We start from the raw sequence: 18,782 nt of genomic DNA, 5'->3' as shown, positions 1-18,782 counted from the left end.
CTTTTGCTGGCAGCATCCATCTTGCACGTGTACCTCCACAGGCAGTGGGTGCATGTGGTGTCAGTGATGTCCAGGAGGACAAACTGTGAGGGACAGCAGTACGTCACCCAGCCCACGGCTGCAGTGCAGCAGTGATGCCCACGGGAGTGGGATTAGCCCTCTGTGTGCCCATGAGAAGTGGGCTCGGGCACCTCTCAAACAGGCTGCCATCTAGGCCCTGGCTTGGGAAGCCTGCTGAGATAACTGCTGCCATCGTCCTCTCCTCCCTGCTCTGCGTGCGGGTGAGTCAGGGCAGCATGGGCAGCAGCCACTGTCCTTGGGGCCACCTGAGTCCCACACAGCCTGCTGCAGGCCCTGCTCACAGGACAGTCCGTCCTGATCTCCTTACGGTGATTAACCACAGCCCTTCACGTGCCTTGAGGTCACAGGGAGCCTTTCCCCAGGCTTGGCCCCAGCCCTAGGGCAGCAAGATGTGCTTCCCACTCTTTTTCCCACGTTGGTGCAAAGGGAGATTCACCCCTCTGCCCTGGGCTCAGTCCCACGGCTCCCCCAGCTCCCCATGCCGTACAGCCCCCGCACAGCACAAAGGGATGCTGCAATATCAGCCGAACCAGGCCACCTAACAGGGAAAAAAAGGAGGACACCCAGGTGACTGAGACAGCAGCAATGCACACAGCAGCAGCTTGAAACCTCGGCATGGCTCTTTGGAAAGATTACAAGGGGGTGGGAGGTGGAGGAAGTGTTTTCAACATTCCTTTATTAATAATATATGAAGAAAAATACCCTGAAATAATATGGTTGAGATCGGCAGCAGTTCTGGGGAGCTTGCCAGCTCCTCCTCCTGATCCTTCTGACCGATAGCAGCTGGAGGCAATGGGGACAACATCTCAGCCATGGTGACTTCTGAGTTATGCTTGGTGCTGTCAGGAGAGAGAGCGCAGGAGAGGGCTTAGATTTCAAGGCACGTAGCAAGTTCGGTTTAAGATGGGCTTAAATCTTGGCAAGGCTGGGATCTTTCAGTCCAGGTCCTGGATGTATGCAGAGGCCTCTGTGAAGCCCCAACTAAGGTAGAGATTTAATCCAGCTCCCAAGATGTTGCATAAAGGTACAAAAATGTGAGCTTTGGTACTGGCTCACCATCTGCCTCTAGGTACATGTAACAACACAGTAAATACCACTTGCATGTATTTGCAGATTTATTGGTCAGATAAGTGGTAAGAATGGTATGGAAAAGGTCTGCTTAGGAACAAGCAACGTTAAAAACAGGCACCTCCATCTTTGCTACTACCACTACTTTGTAAGGGAAATAATGCTTCCATTGTTTAGGCCGTAAGTGGTCACCACAGAGGGTAAAAATAATTAGGGAGGACTTAATAGGAGGAATCTTATTTATATTTATAATGTTTCTACGGTCTCACCTGTGCTCAGGTGTTGCCACTACACCCGCCTCAGAGGATGTTAGCTACAAGAGAAAGAAGAGATTACAAAGAGAGATGACAAAAATGGTGTGGAAAGAGTTGGAAAGGACGTATGGGATTTTACACCACAGGCCATCTCCCATGGCTTGTTATAGAAGACTTAACACAGTCAAGACTAGAGGAGGTGAAAACAGACAGCTCTACAGAAAAGGCTAGTAAAATATTTCTCTTTGTCAATTTCTTATGGCCCAGAGACAACTTCGCCAGCCTTAACTGTTTTTCTTAGATTGCACGGACAACCTGCCCCAAGATACACCTCATGCCACAGGCTTAGGACCCAGCATGGGGCATCACGTGCAGATGGACCGTTGTATCTTTGCCAGTTAGACATGAGCCCTCAGGTTTCATAATATGGCACCAGACACTGCACAATGGTTAGGAAGAAGGTCCCCCTCCAGGCAACCAGACCCTTAAGTGTCTGATATGAAGCTTTTTGTCTTGGCCTGAAAGCCCTGGGGTGCTCAGCACTGCCCAAAACAGGCTGCTTGCTGCTGCCTTAATCCAGCACAGCACTTCTGTTCTTCCTCAGACATCACACAGGAACAAAACAGACTGTTCACTTTGCCCACGTTGGTATGTCCCTTTACCTTCAGCCTGGGCTTTTACTACTGTTTTCTGAGAGATGCAATTTTCTGAGAAGTGCAAGCCAATTTTCCACAACCATCTCAGCATTTGCAGTCTGAGACAGCTTTCAAAAAGGTGGTCAGGCACTGGCAAAGCACCTGAAGGAGTACAGGCTGAAGAGCTGGCTATGAGCACCACAGTAGGATCTGGCAGAGGGCTAATTCCTTTAGAAGTGCAGCAGCATCAGCCTGCTCAGAATAAAAGGCAGAGCCTCAAAATGAGTCATGTTTGAGACACTGGATGGGAGACGAGGAGAGTTATGTTTCAATGTCTTTGATGTGGGAGTGTGGACAACACTTCCCTGTGATGGCAAGGACAGTTTTCCTGACTTCTGCTTAAAACAAGAGACATGGAGTCAAGGACCATGACTGAGACTTATCTGTATCGCAGTATCACCTAGGCTGTTAACCGCAATAATTACTGCTCGTCTTTCTAGAAAAAATTCTCTGCATACAGAAAGGTTTTCTTATGTGGCAGCATATGATAGATCATACACTCTCAAGATGTGCTTCTCCTCTAGATGTAGCCAAATCCTCAGGGACAGTTTTGTTCATCCTTTGTATTGCTGCGGGGGCTGTCACTGGTGCCTGGTTCTTCCTGCCCCTGGAATCGATCACTTCTTTTTGCAGCTTGCTTGTGACTGCTTCCCTTTACTCCTGGCTTAGCCTAGCTCACAAATACAGGGGACCATTTCCCTTTCTGCTGGGGGACAGTTCCACTTTCTCACTCTCATGTGCTGGCAAATTCTGGTTGCATTTAGGTTCCCAGTCCTGCACAGGGACAAGGTTTTCAGATTATAAAATGTCCCCATGGAAGCTTCACCACGTTTGAGAGGGCGTTAGTATTCATACAAGTCAGGGAAGCCCTTACTGGGAAAGGAAAAACAACCACACTTTTGTTCCTACTTCTTGACAGTGTCCCTTTAACAGCACTCAACAGCTGTTAAATGGGATAATCGCCTGTTATCCTCATGTCACTAATTCAAATGCTAATGGCTCTCAGTGCATAAGAGGTTATTCAGCCATCCGGCACCCCAGGTACACCGTGCATGAGGAGGATGCTGAAGTGATTAAGCTTCCTTCTGGGACTCTAGGCACATTTAAAAGAAATGCTTCCAGATGAACTTGGAGAAGAGATAATGGCCAAGACGGAAAGGAAAACTGGGCCATGAGGATGCTGGCAGGAAGGATTTGCACATTTTGATGCCTCCAGGGTGCTCCATTCGTCCCCATGGAGAGAGACCCCGCGCCTGCTCCAGCCTGAGTGCACCCCCCTCTGCCAGCAGATTTAACCAAGGCTGAATTTGATTTCCAAATGCATAACCACTACTCATGCAGTGGTAGAGCTCAGCAAAGGGTCATCATTTCCCCATCCTGGATAAACCGCTGTCCCAGCAGCACAACGCTTGCTATCAATCCGGAAAGAGAGATGTCTCTTTCCAATGGCTGGCTCACTATTAGCAGGCGACAACAGGCTCAGCGTACCTCCAGCCACCCAACGCAGAGTGACACGCCGCAGGGCAAACAGCCTGCTGCTGCTTACCTCTGTAGCAGGAAAGAGGCAGCAGCAAATCCTTAAAATCAACACCAATGTTATGGAGCAGAGGTTGGAACTGGATCTGCATGTGTGTATACCAAACGCAGTTCGGTGCATGCATTGATATGTCAAGTCTACAATCTCCCAGGGAGTGAGAGAAGAAGCTACAAAGATATATAGCATCTTCGACACAGTAATAGCCACATATTATGTAGACACACTGTTAAACAGGTCACACTAGTACCTGTCAAGGGCCTACTCAGCACAAGAGTAGAGACAGAGTTAAGCCTGAAACTCTCCTGTGGTGAAGCTGCCAATACTACAGGACCTGCGAGGCAGTAGGCCGCTGGTGTCTGCTATTGCCTTTAGTAAAGACTGTTACCTGTGATGCGGAAGGAAAGAAACAGCAGTGGATTTGCTTTCTGCCACAGGGGCTGTCAATATGCCTCACCAGAACCTCTTGATTTCCAAGGAGGGTGCCTAGATCCTAGAAATTGCTGTAATTTATCTAGAAAGTGGCACGGAGGAAGAGAAAGGGGGAATTAACAGATGAATGTCATACCCTGGACAAGGAGATACGGAAGGTGAGGAGGGTAAATGGCTGGAAAAGAGGACAGCTGTTCCACTGCTCAGCCAGCCTCACCTGAAAGGCGTGTGACCACATTCTCCACGTGTGTCAATAATCAATGAGCACTCCAGCCTATTTTTCTTTTGAAAAATCTACTTTGGTATCAAAACAGTGGCACACTTCTAATCATGGTCTTAAACCCATGCAGACCACTATTTTTAAAGGAAATTCACTGGCCTAAGCACCTTCTGTTCTCTGCTTTAACTTAGAAGGGATCCTGCATTTAGGCCTGTAGGCCTGAGCTGGCCTTGTGTCGCCAGCCCCTCAGTGCTTTGTTCCTGGCTGTTCTGACTCCACATCTTCTCTGACAAGTTACTTATGGCCAGGAAAAGTTGTTCTCCTTGCACTTTCAAATATATATATATATATATATGGGTATATAAATATATCTGTTGCCATGGCAGTGGTGCAGATTACAACCAACAATTTTGGGCACACAAAGTTGAAAATGGTGACCAAGTTACAACTCGGTTAACTCCTTGGCTAACAACTCCTTTGTTTCCTCCCAGGACACAAGGAAGGAATGCGGCCAGCTAGCTGGCGAGCACTGGAAGGCCTCTGCTCCGCAGGCTTGGGGGTGACGACCATGCCACTGCGGCACGTCCCCTCCGAGCGGCTGCAGGCCTGACCCAGTTTCTCCTCGGAGCTGTCATGGCAACCTGCACGGTCGCGCTCACACGGTGAAACTTAGATTGCTCACAGCATGGAAGCGGGACCCCAAAAAGTGTGTGGGGATGAGCGGGAGGGGTCTCAGCTTTTTGCTCTGCTTCTTGCATAGCACCTTCTCCTCGGCAGTCAGCAAAGCCTGGCTTGATACCGTAGCAAAGAGGTCGGATGAAGGAGAAGATGCAGGAGAAAGAGAGAGCTGCCACGTATCATGCTGCTGTTTTTCCCCTGGGAGGAAGCATGGTTAGCCTGGATTTATACAGAAATGAGGCATATTCAGCTGCTTCATATAGCTTGAGGTGGAGGCCGCCTCTCCTTCCCTTCCATCCCCATGAACGCAAGGCCATTGCCCACCCAGACCAAATGCAGCAGCCTCACAGCCATGAAACCCATCAGAAAAAGGGCAAGCAGGACTTTACCCCAAAAACCTCATCAACCTGAGCGGGAGGGAAAAATGCTCTGCACCATGGGCCAGATGCCCCCCAGAAATCTCTCCGTTGTCACAGGGAGTAGGAAAAAAAAATGAAAAAAAAAAAAAAAGAAAAAAAAAAAAGAAAAAAAAAAAAAGACTGGCTGAGAGGTTTGATTTATAAAGGGAAATGAGCTGTAAGATAGCGTGCCCAGCCTGGCTAAGCAACGGCGAGTGCAAGAAAAGCGAGCAGCAGCCAGCAAGCACCGGAAGGGCCCCGGCAGCAGGGAGAAAGGCACCAGTGTGCTCAGAGGCAGCGAGAAACGCAGAAAGCGCACGCAAAGTAGGAGTGCTGGGATGACATTTGAAAAGGGGAAAAATTCGGCGGAGCAGCAGGAAAAGCTTCCTGACAGCGAGATGTATGTGCTGGAGCCGTCCCTCAGGAGCAGCCCTGGAAGCCTCATCACTTGGCATCCGACAAGCGAGCCGGAGGAAAGCTGCAAGTCCTGGAAAGGCCTCATCCGAAGCTCGCTGAAGGCAACAGCCAGGCTTGCATTAACTACAGGAGGTTTGGCTCAGAGACCAGCTCTACTGCTAGGGACAAGCCTGCAGGGAAGAGAGGAGCTTAGGGAGGTGACCGGGTGGCCCTGGGTCCAGGACAAGTGGTCTCCTCCCAGCGGGAGCCAGGAAGCAAACAGGGTTGGGGAAAGAAAGCATCCCTTCTCCTTTAAGGCAGCGTATCTGCCAGCAAGGAGCTGCTCCGCTCTGGCCACAGCGCAGAGTCAGGGCTCAGGCTTCTGTTAGCCTGGGCCCCTGGGAAGGCCTGCTGCCAAAAAAAGAAAAAAAAAGGGCAATTTTGCTTTAGTCAGGGGGTAGAGCATGGGTGGATGGGATGGAAAAGTGAGGGATAGAGGGGGTGAAAACACACAAGAGAGAAAACATATGCACCGTGTCTCTGGATGCTGCGCAGCAAGAAGCCAGGCAGGAAGGAGCTCGGGTCTGGGGGAGGAGGCAATGGATGCAGGCAGGAGCCACATCCAGAGCAGCTCCAGGGAAAATGCTGCTTCCCTCCAAGCAAGGAAGAGCCTTCCCCTGAAAAAAAAAAATTGTCAAAGATAACCCCAGAGCTTGCTAGGTCACCAGCCCTTCCCACCACAACATGTTTCTCTGATGGGAAAAATCTGTGCTCAGATTGCCCTTACTCAGGACTGGCATCCCAGCATCTCCTCCACAGCCTGACACCAAATTCCAGTTTCTCATCTTGTCCACAAACAAAAGCACCTGTGCATGAAGGGCAGCCATGCATTGATGTAGTGAATGGCCAGGTGTGAACAATTAAAGAAGTAACTGAGCTGTACGCACAGCAGCCCTGAAAGTGCTCGGTGGTGTTTCTACCCATCACTGCTTTTATTGCTGTATCCCTTTATTCTGATACACTGTCCTGTCCATCCAAACTGCAAACTCCACAGGGCAGGAAATGACAGCCTGTGCTATGACCAAGCCAACAGAAATAAATGGATTTAAAGTGGAAAGCCTAATTTAAGAGGAAAGAACATCATAGAGAGGTTGCACATATTTCCAGATGAGGCATCAGAAACCCAGGGAAATCAGAGTTGAAGTTATGCCTAAAGTAAATTCAAACTTGTTGAAGTGTGGCAATGTGCAACTGAGGCATACAAGCAGCCTGAATTCTGCCCTGCAGTGACACATAGCCATATGATTGTGATTAAAATGTTTTAGTACTTGTCCTCCCAGACTAGATTACCCTGATAAATACAACATTTTTTCATATTCCCTTCTCTTGCCCCTCCTCCAGCAAGCCTGTGCCCCAGGTAGTGACACCAGCACCAATTTCACTGCCTACCAGGAAAAATGATACATGTCATGGGCCTGTTACATCTGTGATGGGAGCCCCAGGCTAAGCCTTGTCTCAGAAATCGTGTCCCTGCTGCCACCAGGCCCCCAGGCACTGGGAGAGGAGCTGCACCCTGCATCAGGGCAGTGCTCACTGCTGCTGAGGAGAAGGGAAGGCTTTCCCTCACACCTTGTATACCGCTGTAATCGACACCCACGTATTTATTTTACGAGCTCATTAAAACCTAGGTTTTAAAGTGCCGAGAAAATAAAAGGGAGACAAAGAAAAATCATCTGGATAAACAATTACGGCTTTTTGTCAAGGACTCAGGAGCTAATCGAGTCCAGATCTGTTCCACACTCACATTTACATGCAAAATTGTACTTACTGAGCTAGAAAAAAAAGTCCAGTTAGCATCAGGAGCCAGCTCTGCCCACAGCTAGGTGCACGCAAGTCCCGAGGAGCAAGCAGGGGCTCCCTGGGCTAGCAGAAGGCAATGCCTGGCCCCCAATGCCTGCACCGGCCACATAAGGGCCAGTTTTGCCCTGACTTCCCCCAGGTCCGCTCTGAAATGACTCTGCAGAAGTCGTATTTACATAGGAGTGTGGGTGGCCTGAATTGTCCCTGTGTGTTTAAATATTGGGCACTAAGTCACAGCAGTCCCCTTGTTTGCACTTTGGCTGCTGGACAGCAGGAACACCCCAGCATTAGTCAGAAGCAGACGCATTAATGAGTGAGCAGATATTTCGTAGTTTACAGCTTATCATTCTTTTGTTCACATAAATACACACGCTCACACCCTGTCTCTGCTTCTTCCCCCCTGTTGACTTCCTACAGGTTATTTTATTTGGCCTTTGTCGATGGCCTTACAAAGTTTTCTGCTGTGTGGACGTGCACCTTGCCACCAGCAGGCTTTCTGTACGTTGCGCTGAATCCCAAGGAGACTGATCTGGCCCTGGAGCAGCTGCTCTGCCCAAGCCAACAGCCTTTCTCTGCATGTGATGATCCCAAGTAAATGTGCAACCAACAACAGCTGCCAGCAGAGACCTCTGCAGCAGGAAAATATGTACAAATCGCATCAGATGGAGGAAAGCACCGTCATCTTTGCTGTGTGGAAAGGCATGATGCCGAAGCTGGTGATCAGCAAGGTAATCTGTGACACAAAAGGAACAACTCCTTTTCTCTGGGTTAAGGCTCCCACTTCTCCTTCATCCCACTTCTCCACTGCCAGCAACATTTACAGATCACAGTTCATGATTTAATGACTCACAGACGGACCATGTCCAGTACAGGAGAACCTCCCTTGTGGTACGAGCTCTTTGTGATCTGTATGCCTAATGGATGCTAATTGTGAATCGTGAATACTTTTTCTTAAACAAAACTCTAGGGCTTTTAGGAGTATAATGCTCTACAGTGGACTCAATGGGAGCCAGTTTGGATGTCATTTTTGTGTGCGAATAAAACGGTTTTTCATTTAAAAAAAAAAAAAAAAAAAAAAAGCTTATTTGCTGACACTGAAGTTTCTTGTGGGAATACATCACTTTTTTAATTAAATTTTCATCTGGAAGATTTTTCGGGTCAAAAATGGAATTTCTGGTCAAAACCATAGCAGGGAAGAACACACAGGAAGCCAGGCTGTGAGGCGAGCCGAGCAGAGCCTCGCGTCCCAGCGGCCGGCTGCACGGCGGAGCTAGCGGTGGCTCTGCCACACGGCCACCCCTCACTCGGCGACACTCAGGGCACCGGGAGCATCCCCAAGCAGGGGACACAGCAAGGAGCCACCAGGGCAGGGTCTGGCAGGAAGCAGCCACTCTCACCCCTGCAATGGGATCCGGGGGAAGATGCCTGGTCCTTATCTGCCTTGCCCTCCATATCAGCAGGAAGCACCTTCAGCAGGAGCATCAGTGCATGCCCTGGGTGGCCGCAGGGCTTTATCAGCTCCCGTGCCCCACCACGAGCTCCTCTGCACGGCACGGCTCAGCTGGGATGCTGCAGCAGAGGTGGGGATGTGGTGGCGACCACAGACAGCCTGCTCCTCGGCTCACCTCAGAGGGAGTAGGTCACAAGCACTGCAGCTCCATCACTGCAGCCAAAGGAGTATGAAACGTTGTCAGAAGGGATCGAAATCAGGCCTGGCACATGTGTGTGTGTGTGTGCGTGGTTTCACAACACCTCCCTCTCCGCCCCACCAGCCACACCAGTTTTCCTCAAAGAAAAGCAGAACAGTGGAGCACAGACCCAAAGCTACGCGGCCGATGTATTAAAGCCTTGTTTTTCCCACTGCTTGAAGGACTGACCCAGCCCCCTCAAATGTTCCCAGCATATTTGAATTGTGAGTCAGAGACCACAATGGAGATACTTGCCTGGCTTGACAAAGTTTAAGCATCTCCTGCCAAATAGTAATCGCTGATTTTGCTCCATCACTCGTGAGCCCTGTTTCTGCCGCCCTAGCCATGTAGAACACGCTGCCTCACTGAGAAGGCCAGCATTACTCCTCGGATGCTTACCTGCAGCTTCTCCAGCTCCTCACGGCCCGCTTTGTGCAGAGCACTACTCACACACAGGATGGGAACATGCAGGTACTGACAGCCCCTGCACTTCTACCCATGGTCAAGGCAACGAAGAGAGACGATAGAAAGAAAGAACAGCAGCAATACTGAAAACTGAGGCCAGAAAAGGCTTCATCTTTGCTGGCAGGGTCTAACATTCAAAATAAAAAAGTCAAGACAGAGATATTCATGGACTGGACCAGCAGCCCACTTGGTGAAACATCGTAAGGCCTTAGAGTTAATCTATGAGGGACCAACACACCCTCTGCTTGGCCACCACTACCAGCTCTGCAGTAACCTCTGGCTAAAGGGAGCAGCCAGGAGCAGGAAGCATTAACTGTGTCATTTGCCACAGCTAAAGCCACCTGCTGCCATGAGTTAGCATCCAAAGTAGCAAAATTTTCATTGCTCTTTGCCCTGCAGATGCAGCAGGGCTGCAGCTGTGAGTAAGCCTCCCCTCCCAGCCGCAATGGGCTGTGGCGCTGCTGGTCATCACACAGGCATGCCAGATCGCTCTGCCTTCCAACACCTTAACCTGGCAGTACCCAAAAGCCTCATCTGCCCCTGCTTTTTTTTTTTTTTTTTTTTTTTTTTCCCCCTGAGCAATTTTCCCTTGCTGCACCAGTAGAAATGCTGCCATCCAGGGGCAGAGCTGAGAGCAAACACGGGCCAAGGCAGCCTGGCCCCCCCTGGCCTGGGCAGCAGGGAGCTGAAGCGCGTGCCCTGTGCAGCCTCGAGTGCCAAAGGGCAACTCGAAGGCCACTGCTGCTGCTTCAGCTGCTGCACCATCAGGCTGCTCCCGAGCAGTTTAACCAATGCACCAGTTCACATTCCTCAAGACTGCTAGCGTCAAGCAAGGTTTTAAAGAGTTCCAAAAGCATTTGCTGTTTAACTTTCAAGTTGAAGACCAGGATGTTATCTGCAACACACTTTCAGTTATTATTTGGCTATAGGTCACACGCATTTCCCATTTTAAATTTCTCTGTACACTCGTGAGTGCTTGAGTCTCTCTCTTTTTTTTTTTTTTAATTAGTTTTTTTCTCTTTTTCTTACATCGAAAGCCAAGATTCCCAGGTGATCTCAGCACTCTGGCAGGGAGACACAAGGGCTTCAAGGAAATCCCCACCTATCGCCCTGCAAGGCTCGAGCTGGCAGCGCCACGTTGCTCCTCAGCACCCCAGCAGTGGAGCCGTGTTGGGAGGACTGAATGCTGAGAAAAAACTCAGACACAACCAAACCCTCCAGCACTGCACCAGTCTGAGTCTTGTGTGTGTGTGTGTGTGTGTGTGCTCGCTTCCTTGCTTGATATTCCTCTTCTTTCGCAGCTAGGGTTAATATTTCTTCAGTGGATTCATGCTCCTACTTGCACCTAGAGATCCTCCCCACTATCTCCCCCATCGCCCCGGCTGCAGCACAACGAGCAGCCGGCTGCTATCCACCCCTGCTGCCTGTGGTTTCAGACAGCTGGGCTGCAAGCCGGGCGAGATGTGGGAGTTTCCTGGTTCTGGGTTGCACGCGGAGGAAAGAGGTGACTTTGGGTGCTTCTCGTCTTGCTCCGCAGGGGCGCTGACTTTCGCCTCTGCAACACCTGCCGTGGGGAGCCTGGGGGTGGGACACGGAGGCAGCAAGAAGAAAAACTTCGAGCACAATTTGCTCACTTCCTTATTAGTTACCCTTGAAAAAAAAAAAAAAAATGTTATGAGAAGGCAGGAGGTTGAACAGGTCTGAGTGGACTTCATGTAATAAATGCAAACACTGCACTTTGACATCTCTCTGCTTTTAGGAAGGGGGAGTGTTTGACTGGAGGCACTGCTAAAGCCCGAGACAGAGACCCAGGAGCTCTGCAATTTCCTTCCCAGCTCTGCCTCAGGCTTTAAGTTTCAGGACTGTGGTGTCTTGCTGACAAACCTGAGCCGTGCTAAAATGAAGATAAAATATGAATGATCCCTCCAAACTTCCCACCCCCCGAGCACGCGCTGCCCTGAGCCGTGCACATGCGCTCGCCTCCCCCATCGCAGTGCTGGCAACGCGGCGATGCCCAGACCTGCGCCCTCCAAACGCTGCTCCTTAGCACGGGGGCAGATCCTGAAGGTGTGTAAGAAAAAACGAGCAAGAAAAATCAGCTGAACTCTGCAATGTGCGAGAACACCAGGCTGGATCCCAAGCCCATTCAAATCGATGAGAGGGTTTCCAAAGCACAGTCTGAAAACAGTAAAAGCAGTGTTAAGTGTTGTGGCATTGGGAACAGGTTTTTCAGTCCTGGCTGATGGGTCAAAGCTGGACAGAGCACTGAAATAACCCACAGGGGGGATTGCTCCGTGGCAGCCACGCTGGGAAAGCCATGGGGGAGCTCGTTTAGCCACTGCCCAGATTACTTCATATGTCCACATCCGTCAGTCTGGCATCATCCATGAGCAATCGAATGTGCCCATGAAAAGCTACCTACACCACCTAGAGCTATTGATCAGAGACAGACCAAAACAGGAGGCAAGCAGGGGTACTGTAAGATTGGAGCAAGGGGTCTCAAAGCTCCTTGCCTCACACGGTTCAGATGAGGCCAAGCCAACCAAGCCTGGAAGGAGAACTGCCCTTGCGAAGGGGTCTTCTGCAGCCATCTGCACGAGACCACCGCCATCTGAGCTGAAAGGAAAGCCTCGTCGTACAGGCACGGTGAAAGGCTGGGCCAGCTACGGCAGGGGGGCTGCAGTATGTTTTTAGAGCATGCTATTCTGGGCAACAAGATTTGGAAAGTGTGTCTGGAGGCTGAGCCAGCCGCACGGTGCTGGCCCTGAAAACGTGCCTTTCTTGAAAAAGTCGTTTTGAAGAAATTTGGAATTCAGTCCGAATGTAAGCAGCTTTCTGCTCTCCATCCTGCCTCAGAGGCAATGCAGGAACAAGAAATCCAAGGGGCATACACTGGCTCTGAAAGAGCCTCAGCCCAAGGCTCAGGCTTCCTCCTTAAGCCAGAGAGAAAGCAGGCAGCAGCAAAACCACTGCATATTCACACAGAGATCTTCTGGTGCTGTTTGCAGGAGCAGTGGCTGCAAAGTCCCCTCACGGATGACGCACCTCCACTATGCTGGGCGGTGAGGTGGTCAGCTGTGCCTTGGCCGTCCAGACGACTCCTATTACAAAATCTGGAAGGGAGAGGGAAGCTGAAACCAGAGAAGCTGCAAACAAGGCCTAGCAGCCTCCCGCAGCAGAGCAGGAAAGGCTGCCCACAGAGAGAAATGCTGGCACTTGGGAGAGGACAGTGTTTTAGTGGTAGGCACCCAGGAAACACGGGTGAGCACGCAGTGTGCAATGAGCCTCACTGTCTGACGCTCAGAAATGAGGATGGTAGGGGCCTGAAGCAAAAGAAGCACCGCTCTCCTGCCCTGCGAACCCACAGCAGTTACAACAGCAATTGTTCCCCTCCAAAGCACTGCTGTCACATCCATCCCCCAGCTATCTGCAACAGCGCTACGCCCTCATGGACGGGTTTGGCACAGCAGCCTCCCCAGCCAAAGTTTTGTATCAGGGGCTAAAGATCAAACCCTATCTCTCCGAACACACCTTTGTTAGTTTTGGCTGCACCCTTTCAGGTATCACCTGCCTCCCCAGGCAAACACGTTCCTGTTCTGATCTCCACTGGCCTCGTGCACTCCTCTGAGGGCTGATTTCGCCCGGCAGGTACCTTACCTCTGCACACACCGCATCCGCAGCGAGCAGCCGGGGAGGGAGAGCCCTCAGACCACAGCGGCTGCAGCGAGCATGGTGCAGGAGGAGAGGGAAGGAGCTGGAAGCAGCTTCACCATCAGGCTGAGGCTGGGCTTTGCTGGAAACGGGATGGAAAACTGGCAGCGACGTCTTGCCGCTCCAACAAACAATGCATTCATATGCAGAGCTACAGAGCAAACGATATGCCGGTTGTTCATCTGGAGAACAGGTTTCGCCAGCCTGGATTAAATGATTACATTGCCACAGCATGTGCTGCTTGCTGCTTTGGGAGATAAAGGAAGTACAGCGAGAGAGAGGCCTGACCCCAAAACCCAGCTCCAAACTCCTCTACGCTTGCAGAAAGCGTGGGCCCACAGTGGGCACAGAGCAGGTGCCGTTTAAAAGGAAGCATTTCAGTGCTGATGCACTAATTGCTAATGCAGGGGAAAAAAAGAAAAAAAAAAAAAAAAAAAAAAGTTTGAATTACAGGAGGCATATACTTTGACTCAAGTTACTGCCTCCAGATGTGCAGCAGGCTGAGCCTGTTCCCGAGCCTTCTGCTCCCCGTTCCCACAAGCACACACAAAGCTGAAGGCTGGGTAAGTGCACTTGGAGGTCCAAAAGCACATGTGCAGCAGTGACAGACTCCACCAAACTCTGCGTCCCGCATGCACAAAGCCCCCGTTGAGCAACTCCCCGAGGATGTAATTGCAGTCGGCTTCATTCCAGGCTGTGAGCACAAGTCTGGCCGTGGACGTTACTGCTAGCGCACAAGGAGGAAAGGAAACGTACAGGAGAAAGTGCAAAACAACACTCTGGCAATCCACACACACTTAGGTTAAAGGTTTTTTCCTCTATAGCAGAAGTTTACTTGGCTACCTTTGGCAGTCCTGTCAGCTTCCCCACATCAGTCTTTTGCAAGGCAGAAAGGCTCAGGCCTGCATAAGCCTCCAACCCACTGCACTGCACCAAACCCACAGCCCCTGGCAGCACCCCTGGAGCCCTCCAGGGCCCTCGTGGGCAAAAAGAGGATGCCCAAGGAGCCGACCCAGCAGCTTTGGGTCTCCCAGGCCTCAGGCAAGCTGAACCCTGGTGCCAGGAGCCCACAGCATCCTTCCTACCCCACGCTCACCGACCTCGCAGCCTGCCCCATCCCTCAGGGGAGGATGCAGCTGCTATGGGGGAGGCAAACTGTGCAGGGGCATGGCCAGAGCTACCGCCCTCTCCCCCGCCGCATGTCGCAATGCGAGCGGCAGCGACACTATCGCTTTCACATTTGCCTTTTTGGTTGTTCAGGATGGGCAAAGCCACGTGTCGGTCCATAGCTCATGCATGGGAGTGATGCAAGCAGGCATCACAGCAAGCTTTCAGCCCGAGCAGTTGCACTCCATCAGATTTCTTAGCCATCAAAAGCCAGGTCATATCAGTGGGATATGGGAAGTGTCAGGCAGGCTTAAGCAACACCGAGCTGCCATCCCCACACACAGTAGCCATGAGCACACACACGACGTGTCCGGTTGGGCTGGCTTCCACTCGGGCATTTACACTTGCGACTCATGGGTGACTCTTTACAAATATATCCGCCAGATACACGCCAAGGTACACTTCCATCCACAAGCACATGACCGAAGAGGTGGGTTTGAGCTAAAGTGACTCAGCCTCCCAGTTACAGGAACAAAATTAGCAACCACTCGTAGACGTCTTAAGTCTGAGATGGGGCTAGATGGCACTGTAAGTTAGTGAATGCACAAGCCCTTCACGTCAGGAGATTTCACTTTGGCGTTATTATCAGTGGAAAGCCAGGAAAGCCAGTGCTCCCTGAGGTATATTTTCTAGAACTGGGCTAGTAATGCACGCAAACAGACTGATCCAGCACATTTCCTTGGTACCTAGTTAGGAGCTGATCCAATAATTTAGTCATTCTCTGGAATTTACTTATTTTTTTTCAGCAAATAATTCTTGGCTCGCAAGCATTTAAACATGTAATGTTTATTATAAAACATATGTTTTTCCCCAATACAGTTTTTTGCCTACAGTTTCCCTGTTTTAATTTATCCCATTTCTCCTGATTAACCCCTGCCCCCCACCCCCGTTGTTCCCATGCTGGATGCCTCTACCTCTCCCAGGAGAACAATGATGAAATGACATTCGCCTCACAGGCCTCCTGGCACATCACCCCAAATCACCAGGATCAGCTCTGTGAGGCAGAGAGCCCTCTGGCCCCGAGCCCCTGAATCACTTAAAGAAGCACGGCTGAAACAGAGCAAGACGTGGCCATGGAGGTGACGGCTGCAGCTGTGCTCAGCTCGGGGAATTCAGGTCCCTGCAGCCTCCAGCCTCCCCGTGGGCTGATTACGAGAGGAACGAGCAAGGACCTGCCGTAATCTCAAGGCCAGACCTTCAACGACTGCCCCTGCGCTCCCTCCTCAAGCGAGCATGCCTGCCACGTGCACGGGGTGGGAGCGGGATGTACCGTCTTGCCGCAGCCTCCCGGGCTGGGAGGAGGATGGCCGCCTCTCTAATGGAGGCCACATCGGCAGCATCTCGTCCTCCGATGAGTATCTCTCTCCCGTCATTTAACAAGGGGACCAGCCCTCTGAAAAAACTTTTCCCAGCAGTGAATCCCATCGGCTTCCTGACAGGCTGGGTCATTCCAGCCTGTGAAAACGCCTTCCCCGTTCCTCAAGTAACAGATTAGTCACGTACATTTGCAATGGCAGCGAATCTGCCAAGAAGCTGGGGAGCAGGGCAGGAGGAGGAGAGCAGCAGCATGACAAGCACAGGCAGAGGAGCAGAGAGGAGAAACTAAACTTTTCTTCCTCTTCTCCCATGCTCTTCAGTTTTGAACAGCACTTGCAAGCTCAAGCTGCAAAACAGCTGCATCACATGCGGGAGGTGAAATCCAGGCACTACCAGGGAGCCCTGAGCATCCCTGCCTCTCCTCTACTGCCTGATGGAAAACCCTGCAGCAAGAACTGACAGCTTTTCTGAGGCTAGGACCAGAAGCCTCCCTAAATACGGATGGCATTTGGCAACAGGGAAAAACTCCCACTTAAGCTCCCATCTTCCAAGTGACTGACAAATGCCAGACCTCGGCAGGGCTGACAAAGGCTCAGAGCCTCAAAGCATCCTGGTTAGAGGCGAGCAGCTCTGAGAGGAACACAAGCATTCAAAAGGCCCCAGAAATCCAGCTCCTGCTTAATACGTGGCTTACTGGAAACAGCTACTTCCTTCTTCCAGTATCTTGCATGAAAAATCATTGTCGTCATTAGAGCAGCGGTGCATGGAGCCTGCAAGCAGGTCAGCCTGCGCCTCGGTGCTGAGTGCTGCACACGTGGATGTCAAGCTGCCCCGGGGCCACACTGCCGGCTAAAAACACCCCAGAAGTAAGAAAGGGAGAGTCAAAGTGGGAGTACCTGAGAGATCTAGCAACAGGAGGAAAAAAAAAAAAAAAGAAAAAAGAAAAAAAAAAAAGAGCTGTTTCAGGTCATGTGAGGTGTGCACACATTCCCAGACGTTCAGTCTGTCCCCTGTAGCTCGGGGAAATGCTTAATGGGCAGCATGGCCTGGAGAAATCATGTAGGGGGCAGAGCAGGCGAGTGCCTGGGGGGAGGCAGATGGGCAGGTTTTCAAGACAAGTGCTGCTACTGCAGAAACTGATAGGGAAATGTGTAGGCGGTCCTTGTCCTGGTAATGAGTAACAGCTACAAAACTCTTAGTATCACTGAAATACACATTGGTTCTGCCAGTACGGTCACCACAAAACTACCTGTCGCGTGTTAGCGCTGCGGTATTCATTTCAGATGTTCCAGAGAGAGACAGAAAACGTTGCAGGCCAGTCCCTTAGGGGGCAGCGCTGAAAAAGGAGCATAAAGCACGAGCACGGCTGAGACAGAAACCTCCCCATCAGGAGAAATACCAGAGGAAGCCTCAGAAACGTCCAAGGTTTCCTTCCGGGGAACAAGTGGGCATGTGGCTGTGCACAAGCACAGAGGCTGCTGCACCCACCCAGCGCCAAACACGAGCCCGGCCCTGTTCGGGACGGGCCACGTCCTGATGCAAATTGCAGGCTTCACCCCCCGATCCTCTCACCATCCCATGTCTCCAAGGGGCTTTGCTGCACAGCTGGCCCCGTATTGGAGGGAGATGTGCTGCCTGTGTTGCGCCAGGAGAGTGACTAGGCTGGTGGATCACCTCAATTGCTATCTCACAGTAATAATCTATTTATGATATTTGTGCTGAAGCGCTTGAGGCACTAAGTCTGGTTTTAATGCTAACTGGGACGGTCCTGACCCAAACAACCACCCTCTGTAGGGAAGCTGTGTATTTTGGGAGGATTTTTTTTGGTTGTCTGTTTCCAGAACTGTACTAGAATACTGTTTAGCTTAGGTTTTTACTTCAACATATATTTTTTGTCTGTTTACTTTGCAATCTCAGAGAAAAAATGCAGAGCAGTAAGCACTGCTGCACATACTTGCCATGCAACACGTGTTTATCCTTCCAGTTCACCCATGTCTTATTCCTGTTCTGGGTATTTATTTTTGTCCTCCTGCGAGGGCTTGGACATTCAGGAAAGATGCCATTTTTAGAATTACTGGACCTCAGGCACTGGAGGTACATAAACAAGCAGTGTGCTGAGGCACGAGGGTGCTGACAGCTTTCCTAGGTGGTTGGCTATCTCACATAGCCAGGAGATGGGGATAAGATGGCTTCAGGAGCGAGCGGCCCAAGCACATCTCTGAGGGAGTTTTGTGCTCTGTAGTGGTGCTTTTCATACACAAGACGGGACACTGGAGAGAATTTCTTTCCCCCCATTTGCACTGTTAACGTCTCCCATATTGTATGGAGGTGTTGGGTGTACACAAGCTCTTCTCTGCCACATACTGAACAAAGCCACAGGAAAAAAAAAAATGATGCAGCCACTGCTCTGGCCATGTCAACTTGAGCAATAAAAACACAGCACTGAAAAATAAACCACACTGCTTCAAAAAGCCCTCAGGAGGCTATCTTCAATGGTATCATTTTTTCTGCTTCTTTCTGATCCTTTTTTTACTGTTGAAGCTGACATCTTTTCCTCTTGCTGAACCAGCATTTCCTGACAGCAAACCATTGTCAGAAATTTTCCATCCAGCTCTCGAGTGGATTTCAACACTCGATCTCCGCATACATATGAGAAGAGGTTAATGTCAATCTCAGAAAATTATCTACAGGATGTGCTCAAGGGTACCACCAGTAAGGAGCAGCACGTTCGTTTGGAGAAGTTCAGAAACTGGCCAGTTTCTTTGCCTCAGAGCTGGGGTCAGCTTTTCTCTGCTCAATTACAGCTATAATGGTGATC

The sequence above is a fragment of the Aythya fuligula genome, chromosome 2 (genome assembly GCF_009819795.1).
Source record: "Aythya fuligula isolate bAytFul2 chromosome 2, bAytFul2.pri, whole genome shotgun sequence".
Classification (NCBI taxonomy): Eukaryota; Metazoa; Chordata; class Aves; order Anseriformes; family Anatidae; genus Aythya; species Aythya fuligula.
Note: the sequence above shows the minus strand (reverse complement) of the source record.